Source organism: Scyliorhinus torazame, chromosome 1 (assembly GCF_047496885.1).
Source record: "Scyliorhinus torazame isolate Kashiwa2021f chromosome 1, sScyTor2.1, whole genome shotgun sequence".
Taxonomy (NCBI): Eukaryota; Metazoa; Chordata; class Chondrichthyes; order Carcharhiniformes; family Scyliorhinidae; genus Scyliorhinus; species Scyliorhinus torazame.
Window position 1 is genome coordinate 175,817,208 of NC_092707.1, and position 27,885 is coordinate 175,845,092.

The 27,885-nt window shown below is 45.3% G+C and overlaps 1 protein-coding gene and 1 long non-coding RNA gene across 27 annotated transcripts in view; one reads left to right on the forward strand and one right to left on the reverse strand.

Moving 5' to 3' along the window:
* macf1a (microtubule actin crosslinking factor 1a) overlaps positions 1-27,885 on the reverse strand; it is a 999,246-nt gene that overhangs the window by 825,568 nt on the left and 145,793 nt on the right. The gene's annotated exons all lie outside the window — the stretch shown is intronic.
* Positions 1,266-27,549, forward strand: LOC140429887 (uncharacterized). Its single transcript, XR_011949231.1, has 3 exons — positions 1,266-1,338; positions 26,808-26,918; positions 27,074-27,549. It is a non-coding gene; the product is annotated as an uncharacterized lncRNA (long non-coding RNA).

Here is a 27,885-nt window from a genome sequence, read left to right on the forward strand (position 1 = left end):
ATTAGGGTGTTATAACAGGGTTCTTAGAAAATCATAATATAATTAGGCAAAGTCAGCATGTTTTGTGAAAAGGAAAATATGTTTGACCAATTTATTAGAGTTCTTTGAGGAAGTGACAAAGCAATGTGGATAAAGGGGAATTTATAGATGTGCTGTACTCAAAATTCCAAAAAGCATTTAACAAGGTGCCACATCAAAGATCACTACACAAAATAAGAGTTCATGGTATAGGGGCAACATATTAGCATGGATAGAGGGTTGGTTAGCTAACACAAATCAGAGTAGGAATAAATGGGTCATTTTAGGATTAGTAATCAATGAAGTGCCACAAGGATCAGTGCTGGGGCCTCCATGCCTCCAATGAATGAAATGGATGAGAGGAACAAATGTATAATACTAAATTTGCTGATGTTACCAGGATAAGTAGGAAAGTAAGTTGCAAAGAAGATCTAAGGAGACTGTAAAGGTTTATAGACGGGTTAGGTAAATTGGCAAATGTGGGAAAATGTGAACTTGTCTACGTTGATAGGGAGAATAGAAAAACAACATGCCATTTAAATGGAGAGAGATTACAGAACTCTGTGGTACAGAGGTATCTGGCTGTCTTGTTTGGCAAATTGTTTAAAGTTAACAGGTATCGCAAGTGATTAGGAAGACAAATGGAATGTTGTATGTTGCAAGAGGAATGGAAAGTAATAGGGAAGTTTTGCTACAGTTGTACAGGATGTTGATGAAACCACATCTGGAGTACTGTACTGTTTTGGTCTCCTTATTTAAGAAAGGACTGCAGAGAAGATTAGCTCAACTGATTCCTGGGATGAAAGGACTGTCTTCTGAGAAAAGGCTAGACAGGTTGGGCTAGTGTCTATTGGGGATTAGAGGTGATCTTACTGAAATATATAAAATCCTGAAGGGAGTTGACGGGGTTGATGTTGAAAGGATGTTTTCTTATATGGGAGGGACTCTAACTCAGGGACACAGTTTAAAAATAAGGGACCTTCAATTTAAGATAGAGGTGAGAAATTTCCTCCCAGAATGTCATTGGTTTGTGGAATTGTCTCCCCCAAAGAGCAGTGGAGACTGGGTCATTGAATATTTTTAAAGCTGAGTTAGATAGATTCTTGACTGACAAGGGAGTCAAAGGGTGTAGACAGGAACACAGAGGCCACAATCAGATAAACCATGATCTTAGCAAATGGTGGAGTAGGCTCAAGAAGCCAAATGTGCTACTCCTGCTCTTAACTCGTATGTTCTCAGGTGTGATTATAGAGAGATCCAACCACTCACATGACTAGAAAATAAGAATTAGATAGGATCAACCAATCACAGCATTGTCAGGTAAGATTATTATGAAATGTATCAATTACTTCACTGCCAGATGAGATTATGGGGAGATTAACCAATCACCTCACTAGAAAGTGAGATTTATAGGGAGATCAGGCTATCACATGACTGCAAGGTTAAATTCTGGTGCGTTAAACCCATCACATTATTGTCACATGAGATTATGGGGAGATCAACCAATAATATAGCTTTGAGATTAGATTATGCGGAGATCACCCGATCCTATCACTGGTAGATTAATTTGTGATGGGCTCAGCCAACCACATCACTGACAGGTAAGTTTATGGAGAGATCAACCCATCACATCACTGCCAGGTGAGTTTATGGGGAGATTAACCAATCACATCACTGGCAAGTGAGATTATTGTGAGATCAAATAATCATATCACAACTAAATTAAACGCCAAACAACCACACTTGCCATGTAAGGTTGTGTAAAGCCCGAAAATCATATTACTTTGAATCTGCATGTGGGCTGGGAAAGGCATCCGTTTGTGTGTTTGAAGTTTTCCTTGGTGGTTTGGTCAACAGAGGCAATGATAACAGCATTATGATTTAATTTTATACATTTTCTTTGTTTTTAATAGTTTAGTTGTTTTATTTGTTATGTCCTCCAAAAAAGGGATTTCTGTTTCTTTTTGATGATGCTGGGACAACCCAGAGTCTCGTTGTTGGTTTATTTTTGAAGAAAATCTTTCAGAAAAGTTTATCTAGAATCTCCAGCACAGAAACACCGTTTGGCTCCATTGATCTATGTTTATACTCGAATATCTTTTCCCATACTGCCCCTGTCCCCAATGCTCTATTCCTTTCTGCCTCAAACCATCCCTTAATTATATCAGTGCTAACTACTTCAACCGTTCCATGTGGCAGAAAGTTCTATATTCTTATCTTTCTCTGTGTAAAGACATTGCTCTCAAGTCCTTTATTTGACCTCTCACTACAGGTGCCTTTTATTTACGTCTCCAGGTTTTGGATTAACCCAACATGGAAACAATTTTACCACACACACCCTATTTAATCTCTTCAGAATTTTACAGACCGCCAAGAACTGCAGGCTTTTCTTTTACAGATAAAGTAACTTCAGGCTGGTCTCACTTTCCTGGTCGTTGGGCCCTCAATTTTGGGAATATCCTTGTAATTTGTTTTCTGCATTTTCTCCAGTGCTTCCACTTTGCAATATGGACACTAGAACTGCACACAGTACTCAAGTGCGGTCTAGCCAAGCTTCTATATAAATTTAACCTTAGCTCCCTGATTTTGAATTCTATTCCTCTAGTTTTGAACTCCATTTTTGTTTCCACTCTTTATGATCTTATCAACTGGCTCTGCTATTTTTAATAATTTAGCGATTTGTTTTTCTTGATCCATTTGTTCCTCCAGCCCCTTTAGTTTCATACCCAAGGAAGGTTATACTGGCTGTAGAGGGAGTGCAATGAAGGTTCATTTAGTAGGCCACAGACCAGTCCGAATCAAGTAGGTAAAAGAAAATGATGTTTATTGCAAAGTAATTATATTTACAATATACATCAGATCGCAGCCGGGTCTGCTCTTTCGGTTCCCTACCTGGCTGAATTTATATAGTACTTAATCATGAATGTCCTCCGGCTCCCCGCCCCCTTAGCCGGGGCTTGTAATCGGTGAGACTGAAGGGGAGACTGATTGCTTCAACCCTGTAGGTCTCCTGCGGGTTATAACATCCATCCCCCCCAAAGTCTGAAGACTCTTCTGACCACTGCGGAGTAGGAGGGCACCGGACTTGCTTTGCCTGTGGCTGTGCTTCCTGCACTTACGGGGCCGGATCAGGCGGCGTATATCTGGATGGCAAACAGCACTTCCGTTCAGAACGCCATGGTGGAAGTACTGTCTGAGGCTGTTGCACAGCTTGCTCCCCATTGGAGACCTCCGGCACCTGGATCTCTATGTTGGAATCCATATCTACGACCTCGCTCTCATTTTGGTGTCTTGACCCTCTTGAGGTAGTGCTCTAGCCTCTAATGGAATCGGATTTGGTTTGACTGCAATTTTCCTCTCCCGAGGAACTTTTCGTACGACTGGGCTCTTGGACCTGATGTAATCGATGTGTTTTTCATGACACGATCCTTTGCCTGAACCTGATGTGATACTGGCCCCTGACTGGTAAACGACTGTTTCTGAGATCCACTGGACGCCGTCTACAAACTTGCGAAAATAGATTTAGTCACCTGGTACAAACAGTCTGGTCGGCTTTTGTTTAACTGGGCAACATCTTTGCTGCTGCTCCTGCGGCGTACTTTCCGGCCAATATCAAGGAAAACAAGACTAAGATGGGTTTGAAGCCTCTGGCCCATTAGCAATTCAACTAGTGCTACCCCAGTCGCAGCATGCGGAGTGGTCCAATTGCAGAACAAGAATCTGGCCAGTCGTGTCTATTGATCCTGAAGTCTGCTTTTTCAGCCCTCAATTGACTGTATGTACTGCCCTTTCTGCCAGCCCATTAGAAGCTGGGTGATACGGGGCCTTACAGATGAGCCAAACCCTGTTTGCCTTCATGAATCCTGTGAATCCCTTACTAGTAAAGGGCATTCCATTGTCAGTAACCAACACCTCTGGATACTGAAAGACAGGAGCAATTATTCAATGGTCGCTTTTGCGGTGGTCGACGGCATTATATGGACTTCCAACCACTTAAGAGTGGGCATCTATCATGAGAAAGAACATCAGACCTGAAAGGGACTGGCATAGTCGGCATGTAACTGCATCCAAGGTCGCCCTGTCCATTCCCATGTTTGAAGGGCCGCAGCTGACCGAAGATTCTGTTGTTTCTGACAAACAGTGCACTGTTGGGCTACCCATTCTATAAATGCATCCAAGCCTGGCCACCAAACAAAGCTGCGGGCGATCTTTTTCATTTTGGACACCCCGGATGCCCGTTATGCAGGTCTATCAAGATCAGGTCTTGGCTCTTACCCGGGACGATGATGCACGCTCCCCACAAAAGGATGTCGTCTTCTACACTAAACTCAGACATTTTTGACGAGAATGCCTGTGACTTGTTGGCAGTCTTCTATGATGGCCCCCATAGAGGACTATGTGTCGAAGCTTTGAAAGGACCGGTGGGTTTGTGTCGACTCGTGGATTTGGAACGTTGAAACAGGCAAAGAGTCCATAGAATTGAGCGTGGCTGCCACCTCATCAGTCCTGGGAGGTGAAGGAGGGTGCGTCAGCAAAGGCAGTCGGCTTAGCGCATCCGCCTTCATGATCGGGGTACCTGGATGATGCTCAAATGAGTACTCATATGCACCCATCAGGAGGGCCAACGCTGTATCCTGGTGGAGGTAATGGGCAAAATCGCATTGTCTTCTTTGAAAAGACCCAGCAGCGGCTTGTGGTCCATAATGATTGTGAACCTTCGACCATACGCATACTGTTAGAATTTCTTCACGGCGAAGACAACTGCCAGACCCTCTTTCTCAATTTGCGCATAATTGCGCTTGGCCACGACTAGTATCGGCGAAAGTGATCGGCCTCTCTCTGCATTCTTCCATGCTGTGTGATAAGACGGCACCAATGCCGTATGGTGACGCATCACATGTGACAATTAGTTGTTTGGCGGGATCGCCATGCGTTAACAAGCCAGAGGAAGTCAATTGTTTTTTCACTTGTCTGAACACTTCATCCTGCTGCTTTTTCACACATTCCTGGTTCCTTTTTAAGAGGTGGTATAGAGGGGCTAACATGGTTAAGAGACCAGGGATGAACTTTCCATTATAGTTCATCCACCCGCGAAAAACCACAATCCGTGGTATTTTCAGGTGTAGGAGTGCGTTGAACGACCCATACGTTCGCGATGACCAGGCGTAACCCCTCACGGTCCACTTGGTTGCCCAGATGCACCAATTCCCTTGTGTGGAACACGTGTTTTTCTCTCCGCATGCGAACGCCCGTCTCTGAGAAACGACAGAGAACCTCGTCCAAATTACTTAAATGTTCCTGTTCAGTTGCCCCTCTGACTAACGTGTTGCCCAGATGCACTACCACCCACGGCAATCCTCTCAGTATGTTTTCCATTACTCTCTGCAAAATTACACAGGCCGACGCCACTCCAAAGGGCAGTCTGGTGTACTCTGATAGGCCTCTATGCGTGTTTATTGTGACATATTTATGTGAGGCAGAGTCCAATTCTAACTGCAAGTATGCATGATTCATATCGAGCTTCGTAAATGAGTATCCACCAGTCCATTTTGCATATAGATCCTCGATGCGGGGCACCGGTTAACGATCAGCTGGGAGGCCCTGGTGACTGTCAACTTATAGTCCCCACACAATCTTCTTTTATCCTTTTTTTGATATTTTTAAATAAATTTAGAGCACCCAATTCTTTCTTTTTCCAAGGAAGGGGCAATTTGGTGTGGCCTATCCACCTACCCTGCACATCTTTGGGTTGTGGAGTGAGACCCTCGCAGACACGGGGAGAATGTGCAAAGTCCACACGGACAGTGATCCGGGGCCGGGATCTAACCGGGTCCTCAGCACCGTGAGGCAGCAGTGCTAACTACTGGGCCACCGTGCCACCCAGTCCCCACACAATCTGACCGTCTTATCTCCTTTGAGCACTGGGACCACCGGAGCCACCCAGTCGGCGAAACGCACTGGTTTAATCATCCCAAGGCCTTTGAATCGGCTTAGTTTGGCCTCAACTTTCACTAACAAAGGGCCGGGCGAGCCCTAAAGCACCTTGGTTGTGCGTCCGAATCATCCTGTACTTTGCCATGGCCCCTTTTATTTTTCCCAGTCCGGGCTGGAAAACCTCAGGGTACGTCCCTAGCACTTCGTATAGTCCCCTGGATCTCATTTGGAAAATTTGTTGCCAGTCCAGGTGTAGGCACTTTAGCCAATCGCGGCCTAGCAGGCTGGGGCTGTGACCCTTTACTATGATCAATGGGAGTTGCACCTACTGTTGCACAAAAATTACCACGTTTACAGTGGTTCGCGCAATGGCTAACTGTTTGCCGGTGTACGTTGCTAATCTTGCCTTGATGTCCCGCAGATCTAACTGATGCAACCCCACCTTTATCCCGTTGAGGATTTGTTTTCCAATAACTGAGTCCACGGCTCCTGTATCTAGTTCCATGTTCATAGTTTATTTTTATTAACTTGCATTAACCATTGCACTACCATTAACTTGCACAGATATATTGATGGGGCCACTCGGGGTGCTGCAATGCAATTCAACTGTATGCACTCCTCCTCTGGCTGGTCCAGGTGGCAAGTGGGAGCCCTTGTTTGGAGCCTGCCTCTACTGGGATGCCGGGGTAGCTGACCTGTGCCTTGCGCTTCCTGTGGCTGCTGTGTCCACATGCCCCACAATGCCTGGGCTCTCTCTCTACAGACTCCAGGGAGGTATCCCATTGAGACGTTTCAGTCCTTGACCAGCAGACCTGGCCTCTAGGGTACTCGATCCAGGGCAGGGTTTCAGTCTTGTGGGGGACACTCGCCGGGAGGGGGCGCAACCTAGGGTGTTTCCCTCCATACCCTGGATCTCTTACACTCCTCCCTCCCAAAATTTGCACGGCCTGCTGCAGGTTTAAGGACCAAGCAGTCTCGCAGCATTTCAGAAAGAGAATTTCCGTATTCACAAAAGTCAACCAGTTTTCAGAGCCGTGGTTGCAGACTCTCCTGAGGTCCTCTCTGCCGTGTCAAAATGGTATCTCTGCATTATAATGGATGGTTTAGGGTTTAAGTGTTGTGCTACTAGAGTTACCAATTCTTGAAAAGTCTTAGTATCCGGAGCTGTGGGATATGTAAGGCTCTTTATCGCTCCACAATTATGAGCTCTACAGGCAGTCAGTAATATCACTGTCTGTCAATCATCACCTATGCTAGTGTTCGCCCAGAAAAAGTAACGCATGCATTCTGCGTACTGTGTTCAATCCTCTATGCTCGTGTCGAACACATCCAATCTTTTGAACAAAAGGCATTTATGTGATAGGAAAAAAAATGACTCCAACTTTAGGCTGGCAGTGGAAGGAGGTGGTTGTTCGTCTGAAAGTGTAGCAGCTTCGACAGTAATCCAGTCTTATCCTTGTTGCCAATTTAGTCGGCCGAATCGAGTAAGCGAAAGAAATCTATGTTTATTGCAAAGCAATTATATGTACAAGATCCCAGCCAGGTCTGCTCTTTTGGTTCCATACCTGGCCGACTTTATATAGAACTCAATCATAAGAACATAAGAACTAGGAGCAGGAGTAGGCCATCTGGCCCCTCGAGCCTGCTCCGCCATTCAATGAGATCATGGCTAATCTTTTGTGGACTCAGCTGCACTTTCCGGCCCGAACACCATAACCCTTAATCCCTTTATTCTTCAAAAAACTATCTATCTTTATCTTAAAAACATTTAATGAAGTAGCCACTACTGCTTCACTGGGCAAGGAATTTCATAGATTCACAACCCTTTGGGTGAAGAAGTTCCTCCTAAACTCAGTCCTAAATGTACTTCCCCTTATTTTGAGGTTATGCCCCCTAGTTCTGCTTTCACCTGCCAGTGGAAACAACCTGCCTGCATCTATCCTATCTATTCCCTTCATAATCTTATATGTTTCTATAAGATCCCCCCTCATCCTTCTAAATTCCAACGAGTACAGTCCCAGTCTACTCAACCTCTCCTCGTAATCCAACCCCTTCAGCTCTGGGATTAACCTAGTGAATCTCCTCTGCACACCCCCCAGTGCCAGTACGTCCTTTCTCAAGTAAGGAGACCAAAACTGAACACAATACTCCAGGTGTGGCCTCACTAACACCATATACAATTGCAGCAGAACCTCCCTAGTCTTAAACTCCATCCCTCTAGCAATGAAGGACAAAATTCCATTGATCACCTGTTGCACCTGAAAACCAACTTTTTGCGACTCATGCACTAGCACACCCAGGTCTTTCTGCACAGCAGCATGTTTTAATATTTTATCATTTAACTAATAATCCCTTTTGCTGTTATTCCTACCAAAATGGATAACCTCACATTTGTCAACATTGTATTCCATCTGCCAGACCCTAGCCCATTCACATAGCCTATCCAAATCCCTCTGCAGACTTCCAGTATCCTCTGCACGTTTTGCTTTACCACTTATCTTAGTGTCATCTGCAAACTTGGACACATTGCCCTTGGTACCCAACTCCAAATCATCTATGTAAATTGTGAACAGTTGTGGGTCCAACACTGATCACTGAGGGACACCACTAGCTACTGATTGCCAACCAGAGAAACACCCATTAATCCCCACTCTTTGCTTTCTATTAATTAACCAATCCTCTATCCATACTACTACTTTCCCCTTAATGCCATGCATCTTTATCTTATGCAACAACCTTTTGTGTGGCACCTTGTCAAAGGCTTTCTGGAAATCCAGATATACCACACCCATTGGCTCCCCGTTATCTACCGCACTGTTAATGTCCTCAAAAAATTCCACTAAATTAGTTAGGCACGACCTGCCCTTTATGAACCCATGCTGCGTCTGTCCAATGGGACAATTTCCATCCAGATGCCTCGCTATTTCTTCCTTGATGATAGATTCCAGCATCTTCCCTACTACCGAAGTTAAGCTCACTGGCCTATAATTACCCGCTTTCTGCCTACCTCCTTTTTTAAACAGTGGTGTCACGTTTGCTAATTTCCAATCCGCTGGGACCACCCCGGAGTCTAGTGAATTTTGGTAAATTATCACTAGTGCATTTGCAATTTCCCTAGCCATCTCTTTTAGCACTCTGGAATGCATTCCATCAGGTCCAGGAGACTTGTCTACCTTTAGCCCCATTAGCTTGCCCATCACTACCTCCTTGGTGATAACAATCCTCTCAAGGTCCTCATCTGTCATAGCCTCATTTCCATCAGTCACTGGCATGTTAATTGTGTCTTCCACTGTGAAGACCGACCCAAAAAACCTGTTCAGTTCCTCAGCCATTTCCTCATCTCCCATTATTAAATCTCCCTTCTCATCTTCTAAAGGACCAATATTTACCTTAGCTACTCTTTTTTGTTTTATGTATTTGTAGAAACTTTTACTATCTGTTTTTATATTCTGAGCAAGTTTACTCTCATAATCTATCTTACTCTTCTTTATAGCTTTTTTAGTAGCTTTCTGTTGCCCCCTATAGATTTCCCAGTCCTCTAGCCTCCCACTAATCTTTGCTACTTTGTATGTTTTTTCCTTCAATTTGATACTCTCCCTTATTTCCTTAGATATCCACGGTCGATTTTCCCTCTTTTTACCGTCCTTCCTTTTTGTTGGTCTAAACCTTTGCTGAACACTGAAAAATCACTTGGAAGGTTCTCTACTGTTCCTCAACTGTTTCACTATAAAGTCTTTGCTCCCAGTCTACCTTAGCTAGTTCTTCTCTCATCCCATTGTAATCTCCTTTGTTTAAGCACAAAACACTAGTGCTTGATTTTACCTTCTCACCCTCCATCTGTATTTTAAATTCCACCATATTGTGATCGCTCCTTCCGAGAGGATCCCTAACTATGAGATCCTGAATCAATCCTGTCTCATTACACAGGACCAGATCTAGGACCGCTTGTTCCCTCGTAGGTTCCATTACATACTGTTCTAGGAAACTATCGCGGATACATTCTATAAACTCCTCCTCAAGGCTGCCTTGACTGACCTGGTTAAACCAATCAACATGTAGATTAAAATCCCCCATGATAACTGCTGTACCATTTCTACATGCATCTGTTATTTCTTTGTTTATTGCCTGCCCCACCATAATGTTACTATTTGGTGGCCTATAGATTACTCCTATCAGTGACTTTTTCGCCTTACTATTCCTGATTTCCACCCAAATGGATTCAACCTTATCCTCCATAGCACCGATGTCATCCCTTACTGTTGCCCGGATGTCATCCTTAAATAACAGAGCTACACCACCTCCCTTACCATCCACTCTGTCCTTCCGAAAAGTTTGATACCCTCGGATATTTAACTCCCAGTCATGACCATCCTTTAACCATGTTTCAGTAATGGCCACTAAATCATAGTCATTCACGATGATTTGCGCCATCAACTCATTTACCTTATTCCAAATACTACGAGCATTCAGGTAAAGTACACTTATGTTGGCTTTTTTACCTCTGTTCTGAATCTTAACACCTCGATCAGTAACCTCTCCTAAGTTATATTTCCTCTTAACCTTTCTCCTAATTTTCCTTGTCGTTGAACCCATATCTTCATGTAACAACCTGCCGCATCGCTGACCATTAAAGTTTTCACTTCCCGTTTTATTTCTTTTAGTATTCCTGGTCCTATTCACTGAGCTCCCCTCAGTCACTGTACCTTGTACTGTCGCCCTTTTTGATTTTTGACTATGGCTTCCCTGTCTTACACTTTCCCCCTCACTGCTTTTTATTTCTGTCCCTGTTTTACTACCTTCCAACTTCCTGCATCGGTTCTCATCCCCCTGCCACATTAGTTTAAACTCTCCCCAACAGCTCTAGCAAACACCCCCCAAGGACATCGGTTCCAGTCCTGCCCAGGTGCAGACCGTCCGGTTTGTCCTGGTCCCACCTCCCCCAGAACCGGTTCCAATGTCCCAGGAATTTGAATCCCTCCCTCTTGCACCATCTCTTGAGCCACGTATTCATCCTCTCTATCCTGACATTCCTACTCTGACTAGCCTGTGGCACTGGTAGCAATCCTGAGATTACTACCTTTGAGGTCCTACTTTTTAGTTTAACTCCTAGCTCCCTAAATTCAGCTTGTAGGACCTCGTCCGGTTTTTTACCTATATCGTTGGTGCCTATGTGCACCACGACAGCTGGCTGTTCACCCTCCCCCCCCCCCCCCCCCGCCCCCCCCAGAATGTCCTGCAGCCGCTCCAAGACATCCTTGACCCTTGCACCAGGGAGGCAACATACCATCCTGGAGTCTCGATTGCGTCCGCAGAACCGCCTGTCTATCCCCCTTACAATTGAGTCCCCAATCACTATAGCCCTGCCATTCTTCTTCCTGCCCATGAATGTCCTCGGGCTCCCCGCCCCCTGAGTGGGGCAGCTCATACTCAGCATGACACATGGGGAGACAAATTACTCCAACCTTGTAGGTCTTGTGTGAGTTATAACAGTTCACTAGTCTAATCTCTAGTTTGACAGGATTGTCTTATGAAGAGAGATTGAGGAAACTGGGTCTGTATTCTTTTTTACATTTTTTTTTCCTTTTTTAAAAAATTTGGATTACCCAATTCATTTTCTCCATTTAAGGGACAATTTAGCTTGGCCAATCCACCTACCCTGCACATCTTTGGGTTGTGGGGGCGAAACCCACGCAAACACGGGGAGAATGTGCAAGCTCCACGCGGACAGTGACCCAGATCCGGGATCGAACCTGGGACCTCGATGCCATGAGGCAGCAGTGCTAACCACTGTGCCACCGTGCTGCCCTACTGGATCTGTATTCTCTAGAAGAATGAGAGGTGATCTCATTGAAGAGGATAAAGTTGGACTTCCAGTGATGGTGATGTGCTGAGCAGTCGTACATCAGGTGGCTCTCTTCCAGAATACAATCAAATAGGCACTTTTAGACGAATTTAGCCAAAAATGCAGACTTATTTCACCCACAAGTAAGAAAGGGAGTGAGAATAATTACAGCATGCCAGCGAATGGGAGCTCGAGAGGCCGCAGAGAAGGAAGAAGCAGAGGAAAAGACCAAGAGCAGCGGGTGAATGAGTCAGCGGATGCATGAGGTGAGGGATCCCTGGGCACCTGGGAGAGAGTGAGACCGACAAACAGAACAACAGAACCCCCCCTTCCCAACCTGGAGATAGATGGAAGACGTTCCTGATGAAGGAATTGATGGCGATGAGACAGGTGAAAAAAGTGGACATCCAGTTGGTGGTCAAGGTGGCAGTGACGGAGGCGTTGGTTGCCATGCAGACAGTGATAAACGGAATGGGGAAGAAACTGGAAGCTCAGGGGAAGACGATCCGAGAGCTGGAAATGGCATTGATGGACCAAGCAACAGTGGGGGGGGGGGGGCTCTGGAGGCCGAAATAAAAAGGTTAGTAGTGACCCAGGGGAGCTAGAAGGGGAAGGTTGAGGACCAGGAGACTAGGTCTCGGCGTCAAAATATCCAGATCAGGGGCCTGTCAGAGGGGATCGAGGGCAGGGATCCGACGGACTATGTGGCCCAGATGCAGGCAACCTAGTCACGAAGGACAGATTCCCCAAGCCTCCGGAGATCAACACGGCACACAGATCGCTCCAACGGGATCAGCCATGGGTAATAATTGGCAAATTACATAGATACCAGGAACGGGAGAAGATTCTGCGATGGGCAAGGTAGACAAAGGCGAGCAGCTGGGAAGGACATTAAATACAAGAATACCAGGACATTGGGGCAGACCTGGCAAAGCACAAGGCCGAGTTCAATCAGGCAAAATCGGCCCTGTGCAAAATCGGAGTGAAATTTGGAATGCTAATCTGGTTACAGAATAAGAAAGAGGTGGACGAGTTCATGCGGATGAACGGCCTCGACAAGGGGCAGATAAGACAGCATTGAGGATGAAGCAGAGGAGGAAAGGAGAAAAGAACTGTGATGGACTTATCCAATGTTTGCACGGGACAGTACTGCCACAGGGAAGCGCGAGCGAGGCGGAACGCAGGAGAGGATGAAGAGGAGACAGAGGGAACAGCTATCTAGCAGGCATAGGAAAGGGGTAAGATCAACCCGGGAGGGGGGCTACCATACCAGCAGGGAAAGCAAGTGCTAGGAAGAACGAAAGCAAGGGGGACCGCGGCGCACCTCCCGGCAGGGAAGGAACGTCGGGCGGGGGGGGGGCACTATAGAGGCAGGGATGGTAAGTAAGGAGATGATAGATAGAGGACCTGGGGTGGGAGGGGGAAGGGTAGAAGAGAGGACAAAGGGGGGAAGGGGAAACACAAGGGGAATACAAGGATAAGAAAGAAATGGGTTTCAGATTGGCTTCAGCTGGTAAGGTGCAGATTTAGAGAACAAGATGGTGCCGCAAGCAGCCACATTGGAGGGTCCCTAAACAAAGGGAAACCCTGGAGTGCAGGGGTAGACCCATGTGGCGTACACACAGTTGGCGGTCACGTTGGGTGCTCCTGGACAAAGGGAAACCCCAGACCGCCACAGGGGCACGTCCACCAGGTAAGTATGGTTGATCCCAAAGGAAGAAGGAGAACAAAAAAACCCCACCAGGATTAGAGGTTGGACATGGACTTTTCGGCCGACAAGGTTTTCTGCCAGAAAACATCGCAGGCTGTGAGAGAGCACGTTATTAACAACCAGAATGAGGAAGTTTCACCTTTCACGTTCTGGGAGGCACTGAAGGCGACGTATAGGGGAGAGATTATAGACTACAAAGCACAAAGAGAAAGGGAAGAGAGGGCGGCAAGGCAACAACTGATCGACTCTATCCTGTAGGTCGACAAAGACACTCCGATACCTCGACCAAAGAGCTTCTGGCAGAGAGGAAAAAGCTATAAATGGACTTAAACCTGGAAGGCAGTGCACCAACTCTGCCAGACATGGGGGACCTTTTATGAACACAGAGATATAAGGCTAGCCCCCTGCTGGCTCACCAGCTGAGAAAGCAGGCAGCCACAAGGGAGATAGCACAGGTGAAGGACAGCAGAGACGGATTGGTAGCCGAGCCAAAAACGGTCAACCAAGCACTTGAGGCCTTCTACCAGGGACTGTACACATCCGAATCTCCCAACAAGGACTCCGGAATGAAACAGTTCTTCAATGGACTGGACATGTCAGTCATGGGGGACGATAGACAGAGGGAGCTGGAAGCACCAATAGGACTGGGTGAGGTCAAGGTGAGTATCAACTCCATGCATGTGGGGAAGGCACCAGGACCCGATGGGTTCCCGGCGGACTTCTATAAAAAATTTGCACCAGCTCTTTCCCCGCCCCCAAGGGAGATGGTCACAGACTCGCGAGAAAGGGGAATTTTTCTCCTACACGAACACAGGCCACCATATCGCTGATACCCAAAAAAGATAAAAACCCGACAGAATGCAGATTGCATAGTACCCATTTCGCTGCTTAACGTAGATGCAAAACTACTCGCGAAAGTCCTGGCCAAGAGAAGTGGTCGCAGAGGACCAGAAGGGCATTGTCAAGTGTAGATAGCTAACTGCGAACATCAGACGGCTGCTGAGTGTGATACTGACCCCATCTGGGGAGAGAACACCAGAGGCGATCTTCTCCCTGGAGGCAGAAAAGGCCTTCGACAGAGTGGAATGAAAATACCCCATTGAGGTACTGGAGCGGTTTGGGCTAGGGACGGGGTTCACCTCGTGCATGAAACACCTGTACAACGCCCCCAAGGCGAGTGTTTGGACCAACACCACCAGCTCTGACTACTTCCAGTTACACAGAGGCACCAGGCAGGATGTCCACTGTCCACGCTCCTGTTCGCCCTGGCAATTGAACCCCAGGCGATCCCCCTGTGAGATGCAAGAGGTTGGAAGGGTAACTGAAGAAGAGGCAGAGAGTCTCACTCTATGCGAATGATCTGCTCCTCTACATCTCAGACCCGCAGAACGGCTTGAAGGAAATCATGCAGCTCCTTGAAGATTTCGGAGCCTTCTCAGACTACAAACTCAATCTGGGCAAAAGTGAGGTATTCCCGGTGAACCCGATTGGGGGAGGGACAGAGTTGGAGGGTCTCCCATTTAAAATAGCCTGAAACAAATTCAGCTACCTGGGGATCCAGATAGCCTATGACTGAACATGGATCCACAAGTGGAATCTGACCACTCTTGCTGAGGAAGTCAAAAAGGGCCTACAGAGATGGGATGCACTCCTGCTTTTCCTGGCAGGGAGGGTACAGACGATTAAGATGAATGTACTGCCAAGATTTCTCTTCCTGTTTAGATCTGTACCGATCTTCATCCTCAAAGCCTTTTTCCAAAGAATAGATAAAACGATTATGCCGTTTGTATGTGGGGGGGGGGGGAGGGGGACGACGAATCCAAGACAACACTGCAGAGGAGAAGAAGCATGGGTGGCCTGGCCATTCCAAACTTGCAATACTACCACTGGGGATCCACAGCCAAGGGGATGAGGGGATGGATAAGGGAGCCGAGCAAGGAATGGGCGAGGATGGAGGAGTCCTCCTGCATGGGAACGACCCACCGAGTATTAGTCACAACAGCGCTCCCATCCCTGCTGGCAAAGTACACATCCAGTCCAATGGTGGTAGCAATGCTGCAGGCTTGGCACCCAATGAGACAACACTTTGACTTAACCGAGGTGTCCACCATGGCCCCCATCTGCAGTAACCACAGTTTCCCACCAGCCATGCTGGACGCCACCTTTAAGAGGTGGAGACAGGACGGTGAGGGACGCTAGTGATTAGGGACTTCTACATGGGTGATAGACTTGCAATCTCTGACTTTTACAAACCAAACATTTTCTCCACAAGGAGACGGTGAGGTACCCTGGGGCCCTGAGAGACACAATGCTGGAGGAACTACTGGATGCGGACAGTATGAAGAAAGGGAACTGTGGGGACATATACAGGCAACTTTTAGAAAGGGCGAGAATATGACTAGATGGAGCAAGACATAAATGGGAGGACGAACTATGGACGGATGTAGTGTTGGGACTCTGGAATGAAGCACTAAGAAGGGCCAACTCCACCTCCTCCTGCGCTAGGCTAAGCCTCATGCAGTTTAAAGTGGTGCACGGAGTGCACTTAACCAGAACTCAAATGAGTAGGTTCTTCCCGGAGGTGGAAGACAAGTGTGAATGGTGATAGGGAGGTTCGGCCAACCATGCCTCCATGTTCTGGGCCTGCCCCAGACTTGTCGGGTTCTGGACAGCCTTCTTCAAGGTGATGTCCAAGGTTGTGGGGGAGCGGGTGGATCCATGCCTGAAAGTGGCAGTCTTCAGGATATCAGACCAGCCAGCACTTCACATGCGGAAGAGGGCCAATGCCCTTGCTTTAACTTGCTTAATTGCCCACCGGAGAATCTGCTCGGCTGGCGATCAGCAGCACTACCCACAGCTGTGGACTGGCTGGCAGATCTTTTGGAATTTCTTCACCTGGAGAAGATTAAATACACCATCCGAAGGTCGGACGAAGGTATCCACAAAGTGTGGGGGTAATTCATTAGCCTGTTCCACACCTGTTAAAAGCCAATAACGGATAGGAAGGGAGGGGTGCGGGGGACCAATAGGAGCCAACAAGACCATGCAAAGCAGACAGGAGCAAGGTGGGGCCAACAAGGGAGGAACCCAGAGAAATAACAAGAGGGAAAGAGAAAAGACAGACCCACAAAGCTATCGGGACAACAACAAAACAAGATGAAAGATAAATAACATCTGCAGCGGAAGAAAGGGCCTAAGACAGAGCCCAAATAACAGAAAAAGGGAGAGGGGAATGGGGAGGGGGATTGCCTAAGAAAGAAAAACATGTAAATTGTAAATAATAACCGTTTCAATCATCTCGTGTATAGCGTACAAATGTAAAATTCAATAAAAATATTTATTAAAACAATGGAGAAGACAAAGTTCTTACAGGGCTCAACAGGGTAGATACTGGAAGGATATTTCCCCTGACTGAGATATCTAGAATCAGGGGACACAGTCTCAGAATAAGAGGTAGGCCATTTAGAATCGAGATCAGGAGGAATTTCTTCAGTCGCAGAGTGGTGAGTCTTTGGAATTCTTTATCCCAGAGGGCTGTGAAGGCTCAGTATTGAGTATGTTCAAAGCAGAGGTTGATAGATTTCTGGATACCAATGATATCTAGGGTTATGGGGACAGTGCAGGAACATGACACTGAGGTAGAAGATCAGCCGTGGTCCAGTTACATGGCAGAGCAGGCTCAAGGGGCTGAATGGCCTACTTTTGCTCCTATGTTCCTATTTTCCTATGTACCTTCTAAGACATAAGTGGCCTTATTTGTCCTTATTTCTGCTACCAAAATGAATCAGAATTAAATTTCATTTGTCATTTATCAGTCCTTCAGTAACCGTGTTTATACCTTCCTGTATTTTTGGTGCAGTCCTCCACACTTAGTTATATTACAATTCAGTAAAATCTGAAAACTTTGATACCATACGTCCAATTTATGAGCCAGCATTGTTTATATAAATGCTGATCTAAGGTTTCCCCAACACAGATCACATTTCCCATTTTTTTGACAATCCAAAAGACTTATTTCACTTCCACCCCCTATTTTCTGTTTTGTACTCGACTTTCAATTCATTCTGCCACCTGATCCCTCACTCCACATGCCCTGACCTCTGTGGGGAGTTCTTTATGTAACACCTCAACAAAGGGTTTCTGAAAGTCGTGTTTACGAAATCCACTGCATTGTCCTTGTCCACTCTTTCTGTTGTTTCTTCAGAGCACTTGAAAGAGGTTGGTTTAATGTGACTTTCCTTTCTGAAATCCAAGCTGATTTTTAAAAAAATCATATTCTCTCCACCTTTAGCTGAGTTGCCTCTGATTGTTTAACAAAAATTCTGCATCTTTCCTACCACTGATGTTAAGCTAAGTTGTCAAGAATTCCGTGGGTTAATTCCAGCTTCTTTTAAAGATATCAATTACATTTTTTTTTCCGCAGGTTCTCTGACACTTTTCATGATTGTATTAATTTTTTATGTACAGATATTTGTGTCTCTGCTGCTTCATCCCTAGTTTATTTCGATATCCATGGACGCAATCTATCTGAATCTAGGTTATTCTCCTTAAATTTGGCTAGTTTGTCTATTACCTCTTTTCTTTCAATCTTAACTGTTGTAATAACCCCCTTGACCTCGTTTACTGTTGTCACTTCCACTTTGGTAACCTCTTCGGTGAAAACTGAGGCAAAGAGTTTACAGCACAGAAAGAGGCCCTTCTGCGCCGGCCATCAAGCACCTATCTATTCTAATCGCATTCCCCAACACTTGTTCCGTAGCTTTGTATGCTGTGGCATTTCAAGTGCTCATCTAAATGCTTCTTAAATGTGGTGAAGGTTCCCGTCTCCTCCACCCTTTCAGGACGTGAGTTCCAGATTCCCATCACCCACTGGGTGAAAAAAGCTTTTCCTCAAATCTCCTGCCCCGACCTTCAATCTATGCTCCCTGGTTATTGATCCCTGTACTAAGGGGAACAATTTCTTCTAATCTACCTTTTCTAGGCCGCTCATAATTTTCTACAGCTTAATCAGGACCCCCGCAGCCTTCTTTGCTGTAAGGAAAACAACTCCCGCTTAGCCAGCCCCTCTTCATAACTGAAACGCTGCAGCCCCAGCAACATCCTGGAGAATCTCCTCTGTACCCTGTTGTATTTTCTTTGTTGCTGCAAAGAGGAACAGATGTTAGGGGCTGGTTTAGCACACTGGGCTAAATCGCTGGCTTTTAAAGCAGACCAAGGCAGGCCAGCAGCATGGTTCAATTCCCGTACCAGCCTCCCCGAACAGGCGCCGGAATGTGGCGACTAGGGGCTTTTCACAGTAACTTCAGTGAAGCCTACTTGTGACAATAAGCGATTTTCATTTTCATGTAGGTGCCCACACCCTGGATTCTTGTAAAACACGATGACCGATTTATTAAAAGTTGTTGCTCATACAATCTAGATCGTGATTTGCCCAAAGCCTGCACAAACACTCTGCTGATGTCACTACACATTACACATGACGCATAACCGGCAGGAATGTATTCTCTGATACATAACTTATATGTATATGTTCAAAACGTATATGTATTCATTAGTGCAATGACAACAATTAACATTTATACAACAGATCCCCTTATGAATTATTTCTATACATGTATACAATTCAATAAGCCATTCTCTGTGGTGGACGTCTATTCCTTTTTGGTAAAATTCGGCGTTCTTAAACTTGGTTACTTGTGACTTCGGAAGTGTCCTCATTCCTTACTGTAGATAGTACTTTTTGAGTAGGTATTTCAGTATCTGTCACTATAGGCATTGAAAAGTCCTCAGAATCTGAATTTGTCACTGTCTCTGGTCTCTGTTCTGAAGTACTGCTCTCTAGATTTTACAAGGTAAGAACCTCTTGAGAAGTTTCTGCAAACTCACTTTGTGCAGCAAGCAACTGATCAGCATGACATCGGCAAACTCTTTCATTACCCATCTGTGCGGTGTATGATATTGGACCTGACTTTGCTAAAATCATAGCTGGTATCCATTTCTCATTGATGGTGTAGCTCCTAGCTAACACTCTTTCTCCCTGGTTGAATTCTCACTTTTTAAAGATTTTCTCCCTCTTAGCAATTTGTGCTTGTTGTTGCCGTTTGACAATCTCTGAAGTATTAGGCAGAACTAACAAATCAAACTGTGTGGTTTCCTCTTGAACAATAGCATTGCGAGTGAACATTACATGGTAGCATGTACAGTGTTCCAGTAAGATATTCATCATTTGTTTACTTGGTTCCCGTACCAGCCTGCCCGAACAGGTGCCGGAATGTGGCGACTAGGGGCTTTTCACAGTAACTTCATTTGAAGCCTACTTGTGACAACAAGCGGTTTTCATTTCATTTCATCTTGATAATGTCCCCTGGTCCTTCAATGCTTTGGTAGAATGCTTGGCCAATCCATTTGTTGCTGAATGATATGGAGCTGACTTGCTATGGTGCATAAGGTACTCCTTTCAAGTACTCCTCAAACTCATTCAAAGTAAACTGCACACCATTATCACTGACAATCAGTCCAAAGCTTGCGAATATCTTGTCTAGTTTCTCAATGATTTGCTCAGTCACCACTGATTTCATTGTCATGACTTTTGGCCATTTCTAGTGTGCATCCACAATCATGAAGAACATGTGACACTCCAGTGGACCAGCACAATTGATGTGTAGTCTCTGCCATGGCTGTGTCGACCATTCCCATGGATGTAATGGTTGTAATGGTTGAGTGTTCCTTAGATTTTCACAAGAGTGGCATTGCCCAACTTTCTCTTCAATTTGAGCATCTAATCCCAGCCACCAAAAATAACTACGTGCCAATTCCTTTATCCTCTCCACACCAGGATGTCCCTCATGCAGTTGCTCAAGGATTCTACACCGCAAGCACGGAGGAAACATCACACAGATTCCCCTTTATAAAATTCCATTCTGTGGTGTCAACTCAAGTCTTTGTGTGATGAAGGGCTTGAGGCCTGGATTTTTCCTTAATGCCTGACAGCATTCCTTTTTGGACCAAGTCCATCACCTTTGCCAACACTGGAACCGTTCTTGTATATCTTTGAACTTGACGTGAAGTCACAGGTACACCACCCACGAGTGAGAAAGTCAAAATATTGGCAAAATATTCTTGAGTCATGCTTGGGATTATAATGAACCAACAGTTCTGACTTTTGCAAAGATTTTTTCACATGGCTGTCTGCATTGCTCATATTCTTCAACCAATGCCATGCCTTTTTGACACATAGCAAAGTGTGTAAAGGCATCACTCGTGTTGCTAAATTCAGCACAAATTTAAAATAATAATTGATCAATCCTTAAAGCGACCTGAATTGTGTCACATTTTGAGGACGATTTCTGACATTTTTTCCGGCTCTTTTTGTAAGCTATTTTTGCCGATAATATGACCAAGGTAATTTATGGATGACTTGAAACACTTTTCCTTTTTATCTATTGGGTTGTGGCTCTGTAACTGCTTCCAGGTAGCTTCTGAATTCTCCAAGGTTTGGATTTTTCTGCCGCATCTGCCACAAGATCGCCACAGATGGGACGGGACCATGTAAAGGTCTGTTGACCTCGGGCAGGAATTTCCAGTCGTCAGGCGAAAAATCCCGCCCTCTGTTTTCCTCGAACGAGTGAGGAGTGGAACATTTAAATAACATCACACTCCATTCAACCCACTTAGAATTTGATCCATGGATCTTTGAAAAAGAACAAGTGCAGATGTTATTCCAAAAGGAAGTCTTCTGTAACAAAAACAACTTTTGTGCATTATGATGGTGAGTAGTAATAGAATCATAGAATTTGCAGTGCAGAAGGAGGCCATTCAGCCAATCGAGTCTGCACCAGCCCTTGGAAAGAGCACCCTATTCATGCCAACACCTCCACCCAACCCCATAACCCAGTAACCCCACCTAACCTTTTTGGACACTAAGGGCAATCCACCTAACCTACACATCTTTGGACTGTGGGAGGAAACTGGAGCATCCGGAGGAAACCCACGCAGGCACGGGGAGAACGTGCAGACTCTGCACAGACAGTGACCCAGCAGGGAAACTGTGCTAACCACTGTGCTACCGTGCCACTCATTGTCTTCAACAGCCACATTAATCTAGATATGCTTGTGAAAGATCAATTGTACTGTATTTCTGCACTCCAGGAAGTTCAGCAAACAAGTCTTCAATCAGCAGCAGTGGATAATGATCTGCGCGCAATACTGGATTATTAGTCGTTTCAAAATCTCCACAAATTCTCACTGAGCCAAATTGTTTTAATACAGGAACGATTGGTGTTGCTCAAACACTTGTAGCAACAAGTTCAATTACTCATGTTCGTACTAATCTTTCTAGTTTTTCTTCAACTTTAGGCCTGATGGCGTATGGTACAGTTCAAGCATTGAGAGATTTTAGATGTACCTCAACTCCAGTCATAGGGCCTTTCGCAAAGGTGAATCTTTGAACACCTTCTCGTACTCGTTGGAATTTAGAAGGATGCGGGGGGGATCTTATAGAAACATATAAAATTATGAAGGGAATAGATAGGATAGATGCAGGCAGGCTGTTTCCACTGGCGGGTGAAAGCAGAACTAGGGGGCATAGCCTCAAAATAAGGGGAAGTAGATTTAGGACAGAGCTTAGGAGGAACTTCTTCACCCAAAGGGTTGTGAATCTATGGAATTCCTTGCGCAGTGAAGCAGTTGAGGCTCCTTCATTAAATGTTTTTAAGATAAAGATAGATAGTTTTTTTGAAGGATAAAGAGATTAAGGGTTATGGTGTTCGGGCCGGAAAGTTGAGCTGAGTCCACAAAAGATCAGCCATGATCTCATTGAATGGCGGAGCAGGCTCAAGGTGCCAGATGGCCTACTCCTGCTCCTAGTTCTTATGTTCTGATGTTCTTCAAAAGTTGTTGCAAGTTGTTCTTTGAATCCACTAATTGATTAACTGTTTCCCTGTTAAGCCTAATCTTAGCCGACCATGCGCAGCCAAACAGAACCGGAAAACTTCCATGGACAACACGAAGAGGCAAGTTTACCGTCTGTCCATTTGCTTCTGCTTTCACCATAATGCATCCTTTTAATGGTACAAGCTATTCGGTGTACGTCCTTGGGATTATATTTGATGATTTTAAAGGTAGATGCTTCAGCTTTTGATGATAAATTGTCTCTGCAATAATGGTACTGCTGCGTTTACATCGACTTCCATTTTGATTTTATGACCTTCAGGATTTGGATATGCCCAAAAACATTGTTGATCACCCTGCATTGACAAAATACCTAGCTTAAGCTCTTGCAGTACCTCATTATTGGAGCATATCGAACCCAGTGAGTGGGAACAAGTCCAATCACTTGGGACTCAGGGTCAAGGCCCACCCCGAGAGGCGGGAAGCCCCTGGGCCCTATAAAGTGAGGGGCCAAGTTCAGAGCTCTCTCTCTCTCCTTCGCAAGAACATCGACCAGAAACAGTAAGTCTGACTCCAGCGATCGCTACCCGATAAGAGATTCCTAGCCATCGACCCGTATCAGCCTTTTGAATCCCGCAGGCCAGATCCAATTCGATAAGCCATTCATTTCCCTGACCTGGTGGGCTCTTCCTAAAGTTAAGTATTGGCCAGTAGTGGTAGGTTTTGATCTAGATAGTAGGATTATTGTGTAAGTATTGATTGCTGTACATAATAAATGACCGTTGATTTCAATCTTACTAAGCGGTGTGCTGACTTATTAATCATAACTCGAGCTTGAACCACGTGGCGGTATCAGAAAGACACCTGGCGACTCGTGAGCAAAGGTGACATAATCAGAGCTAATAAACTAAGGCTAATAAGAGCAACAGAAGACACAATTAGATTGTTTGACTGTGTTTTTCTTCTTGCACCTTTTTGGTGTAGGAGCAGATTTAGCACCTCAACACGCCTTGGCAATGTGACCCTTCTTGCCACAGTTCTTGGGTGTACTGGATTTACTCCAGCATTTCTCCACTGAGTGCCAACCTGTGAACAGCAGTGACATGGTTGGACCTTTGCAGCCTTGTTCCTTGGGGTGAACATTTTGTGGATCTTTGTTCCAGCCTCTGGGTGGGATTCTCCGTCCCGCTGGTGCGGCGCTACCCCGCCAGCGGCGCGATTCTCCGCCTCGCCAGCCGGTTTCCAATTCACAAAATCTAGGTAACCTTCTTAAAGATGCTATAAACTATAAAAAGCTGTTACCTTCTTCCTGACTACAGCGGTGGAACCAAAGCTTTTCTGCAATCAATAACAGTTTAGGAAACAAATGTTCCTCCAAGATTTTTATTAATTCAATGTAGGACTTATCCCCTGTACTCCAGGTGAACTAGATTCTGTCACGGCATAAACGTTTTACGGCCAACTGTACCGAGGGTATTGCATCCTTTAGGTCCTCCGGTGTCTGATTTGCTATGAGAAACAATTGGAATATTTCCTCTTATGAATTCCATATCTCCTAATCCTCATCAAATGCACCCTTGGCACCCATTTTCTCCGCCAGATTTTGGATCCCAACTCCTACGGTCTACATTTCCTCCCTTCCAATTTTTAAAAGGAAGTGCAGCACAAACAATTCTTTGGACAAGCAACTAGGAGCTCTTTACCTAACTGTCGTTTGACACCCCCCCCCCCCCCCAAGTGGTGGCCTGTGCAGAGTCGGCAGACTTCCAAAATTTCCATACCCAGCAGCCCCCTTAGCTTTGGCCCATGCGTGTTCTCTGCAGCCCATACCCCACTCATTTCAATGCAAGTCTTCCCTGACTGTTAGTCTTCTTACCCACAGCAACTGTTGAAATTTTTTTAAATAAAACCTTCATATTGGTGGCAGTGCATCTCATGAGGTCTGTGTGTGCAAGTCCAGTCCCAAGAATTTTCCGTTGTCCCTGATGCCATCCCACTGTTAGCTGGCAAAATCTTCTTTGTCAGCGGTGTTTCTTGTCTCAATCCTCGTTACCAGTTTTCTCTCCTGTTATATTTGCTTTGTTGCTGCAAAGAGAAAAGTTATGGAAGTGCCCACAATCTGGATTCGTTCATTTAGGTACTTAGTATTAGATGTTGTGTGGAAAAAGTGGTGTCTCAGAGTTCAGGTAAACGTAGGTAGTTGGGGACCAAGGGATAATTTCATGTAAAATTATGTGTATGTAGTCATCAGTATACTTAAGTGTGATAGGGCGTGATTCTCCTGGAAAATGTCTAAGCTTATTTGTAACGGGTTTTTCAGGGAGTTTCCCATCGGTTCTGGTGGCGAGTCCCCCACCACTATCCAATGATACATAGGGCCCAATTGTTCCAAAACATTTCTAAGTTCATTTGTAGCGGGTTTTTCCGGGGGTTTCCTGCCGGCTCTGGTGGCGAGTTCCCCACCACTATTCAATGACACGTAGTCACTTTTTTGGGCCCTGGGGAGTTTCTTACCGGTTTAGGCCATACTTAAAGTTTTTTTTAGCACTGGGGAGCTGAACTCAGAGATCAGGCCATCTTTTTGAAAGTGTGCCCCGATCTCTAAGTGAGCTTGTGAGTCGCCGACGCACCCACACCCATGGGCAATGTAACCCCTCACACAAAAGGGCACTACCCCACACCCCCAAGTGAGGATACCCTGCTATGGGGTCCCTCTTCAGCCTCCCCAAGCTCCCTTACAGCACCCCCTCACTTACAGAAACCCCACCCGTCATCCCCATAACCCCCCAGAGGTCCCTACCGACCTGCCATGCACCCCCCCCCCCCCCCCCACCCTTCATACCCTCCCCTCGAGGGACTGAATGGCCTCCTTCCCCGCTACTGGTGTAACAAACTCGGGAGAGTAAATGGCTTCCTCATCCTGTTCTGGTGGAACGGACCCAAAAATGTTAGTGATCGACAGTTATACTACTTCTTTCTGTTTGACATTATTCACCCTATGGATTTGGCTTTTTTGGTAGGTACATGTCAATTTCCTTATTTCTCCATTTTGAAGATACCACCTGTATATCCCCGTTGTTTTCTATAGTCACATGTGTAAAATTCAGGGTCAGGACCCTGACCTTCCCGTTGCTTGCCACTTTAACACAAGACCCTGCTCCCATGCCCACATGTCTGTCCTTGGCCTGCTGCAATGTTCCAGTGAAGCTCAATGCAAACTGGAGGAACAGTTGCTCATCTTCCGGTTAGGCACGCGACAGCCTTCCGGTCTCAACATCGAATTCAACAACTTCAGATAATTAGCTCTACGCCACCTCGACCCCTTTGCTTTCATTCCATTTCATTTAACTGTCTTTTACCTTTTTTTTCTTTCTTGGCTTTCTTGATATATATATTTCCCCCCTCCTCGATCTCATCCCCCCCTGTCCTTACCTTTTCTCCCCTTTGCTTTCCTCTTCCCCCCTACATCTATCACAGCTTACCCTCTGATTTTAGTTGCTCTGCTGTTTGGCCTTTCACACCTTTTATTCTCTCTGGGGACTGCCATTAGCACTCCTTTCCCTCAGTTTCTGTGGCCATGAGCACTCTTTTCCCTTGGTTTCCATGGCTGTGACTCATCTTTCATTCCCTCACCCCACAGTATAAATATCTCCCACTTTCTATGCCTTTTAGCTTTGACAAAGGGTCATTTGGACTCGAAACGTTAGCTCTTTTCTCTCCCTACAGATGCTGCCAGACCTGCTGAGATTTTCCAGCATTTTCTCTTTTGGTATGTAAAATTCTTGTTTTCCACTGATAGGTGAATTTGCATCTCATCATTGCTCCAGATGTCTGCCTCTAATCAACTCCCTGTTATTTGTTTTTGCTTTTTTTAAATCTTAATTTCCCCTTTCTTAACACAATAAAGTGATGGAGAGAGGTGTTGCAATGGATTCTGAATGGTCATGGGCTGGGCCTTATCAAACTTTAATGGCACAGCACTTAATGCACTAATGGGTGCAGTGAGGAAAAGGAGAGAGATATTCTGACCCAGCAATGAGAAGAAAAATCTGAACACAGCATGGCTGGAAGTGGAAAAGCATATCAGCAGCAGGAGCAATGTGCCATACCTCTGCATTAAGTGCAGGAAGAGCTTTAATATTCTAATCAGATTAACCTGTTGTGCATCTCACTTCCACCACCCCTCACTCTGTCTTGCCACGACACATAACTGGTCATATCCAATTACCTTTCAACTGCACACACCACATTGTATCTAACCACTTCCTCACGTCTCCATCTACCCATCCAAGACTGCAACTCACCATTATGCAATTTGATGCCTCTCCCCAATAATCACCCACACCAGATTCCCTGCATCCATGAAAACATGCCACTACAGTCAGTAATAGGTCTGATTTATCCCCATTGCAGGTTAAGCGAGTACAAAATATGAGGAAAAGCCACGTGACCAAAGAAGTGAAGTAGAGTAGTGGTGTTTCCGCATCCCTAACCATTGGAGAGCAAGAGATTGGCACAATACAGGTACTGGTGATGGTGTTAAATATCAACGATCTACATGTCGTATAACATTTGGTCACGTTGTCTTAATTTCAGCAGTGAGTGAAATGTGATCATCTTCATAATATTGCAACACTCTTGTCTTGCCAGTATTAATTCATATTGTTTCTATTTGACAGGGTCCTCGCGTGTACATCTGTAGTCGATGGAGTTTCCAGATGACGAATACTCAGAAGAGCCCATTCTTGCTGAGAGCACGGCATAATAGTATTCATATTTCAGATGCACCATGCAGATACATGCACTATCCTGGATCCAGTTAGGCGGCTAGATGGGATTTCACTTGGTGGCTCATCACTACAAGTGAGCAAGGGCAGGGACACCAGTCCTCTCCAAGCTCTGCTCAGATGCTGAATGCCGGATAATCATTGAGGGTGGCATGAAACCTGAAAAGGTACTGATAGTCCCTCCGCACAAACTGTTCATGATTGCAGAGAGAATGGAGCAGTCCAGTTCAAGCGGAATGGTGTCATCAAAATAATTTATGTGTTTTCTTACTGCCTGTGAACAATATGTTTCACATGTGAGGTGTGTGATTTTCTTACCATCAGAGTGATTGTCCCAATTTAAATAATTCCAGCAGCAAGCTTTTTTGTGGGACTTAAAATAAAAAATATTATTTATTATTCCACACTTATCCTAGAAGTTTAAAAATGCAATGCCTCATTCACTTTCCTCACACACACCATCACTCACACAACGATTAGATACAGATGGTGAAAAAAAAATACAATTACAAAGTATACTTGTCTCAAGCTCTCTTTCATGACAGGCCTATAGTTTCTTAGATGAGTTGATATTTTTTTGTTGAAGTGAAGGTCTTGTAAACAGAGGATTGTCCCCTACCTGAAAAAGTTTATCATTTGTGTTCAGTAGTGTTCATTTGCATTCACTTGGTATCATTGCACTCACTTCATCTCAATTGTACTTC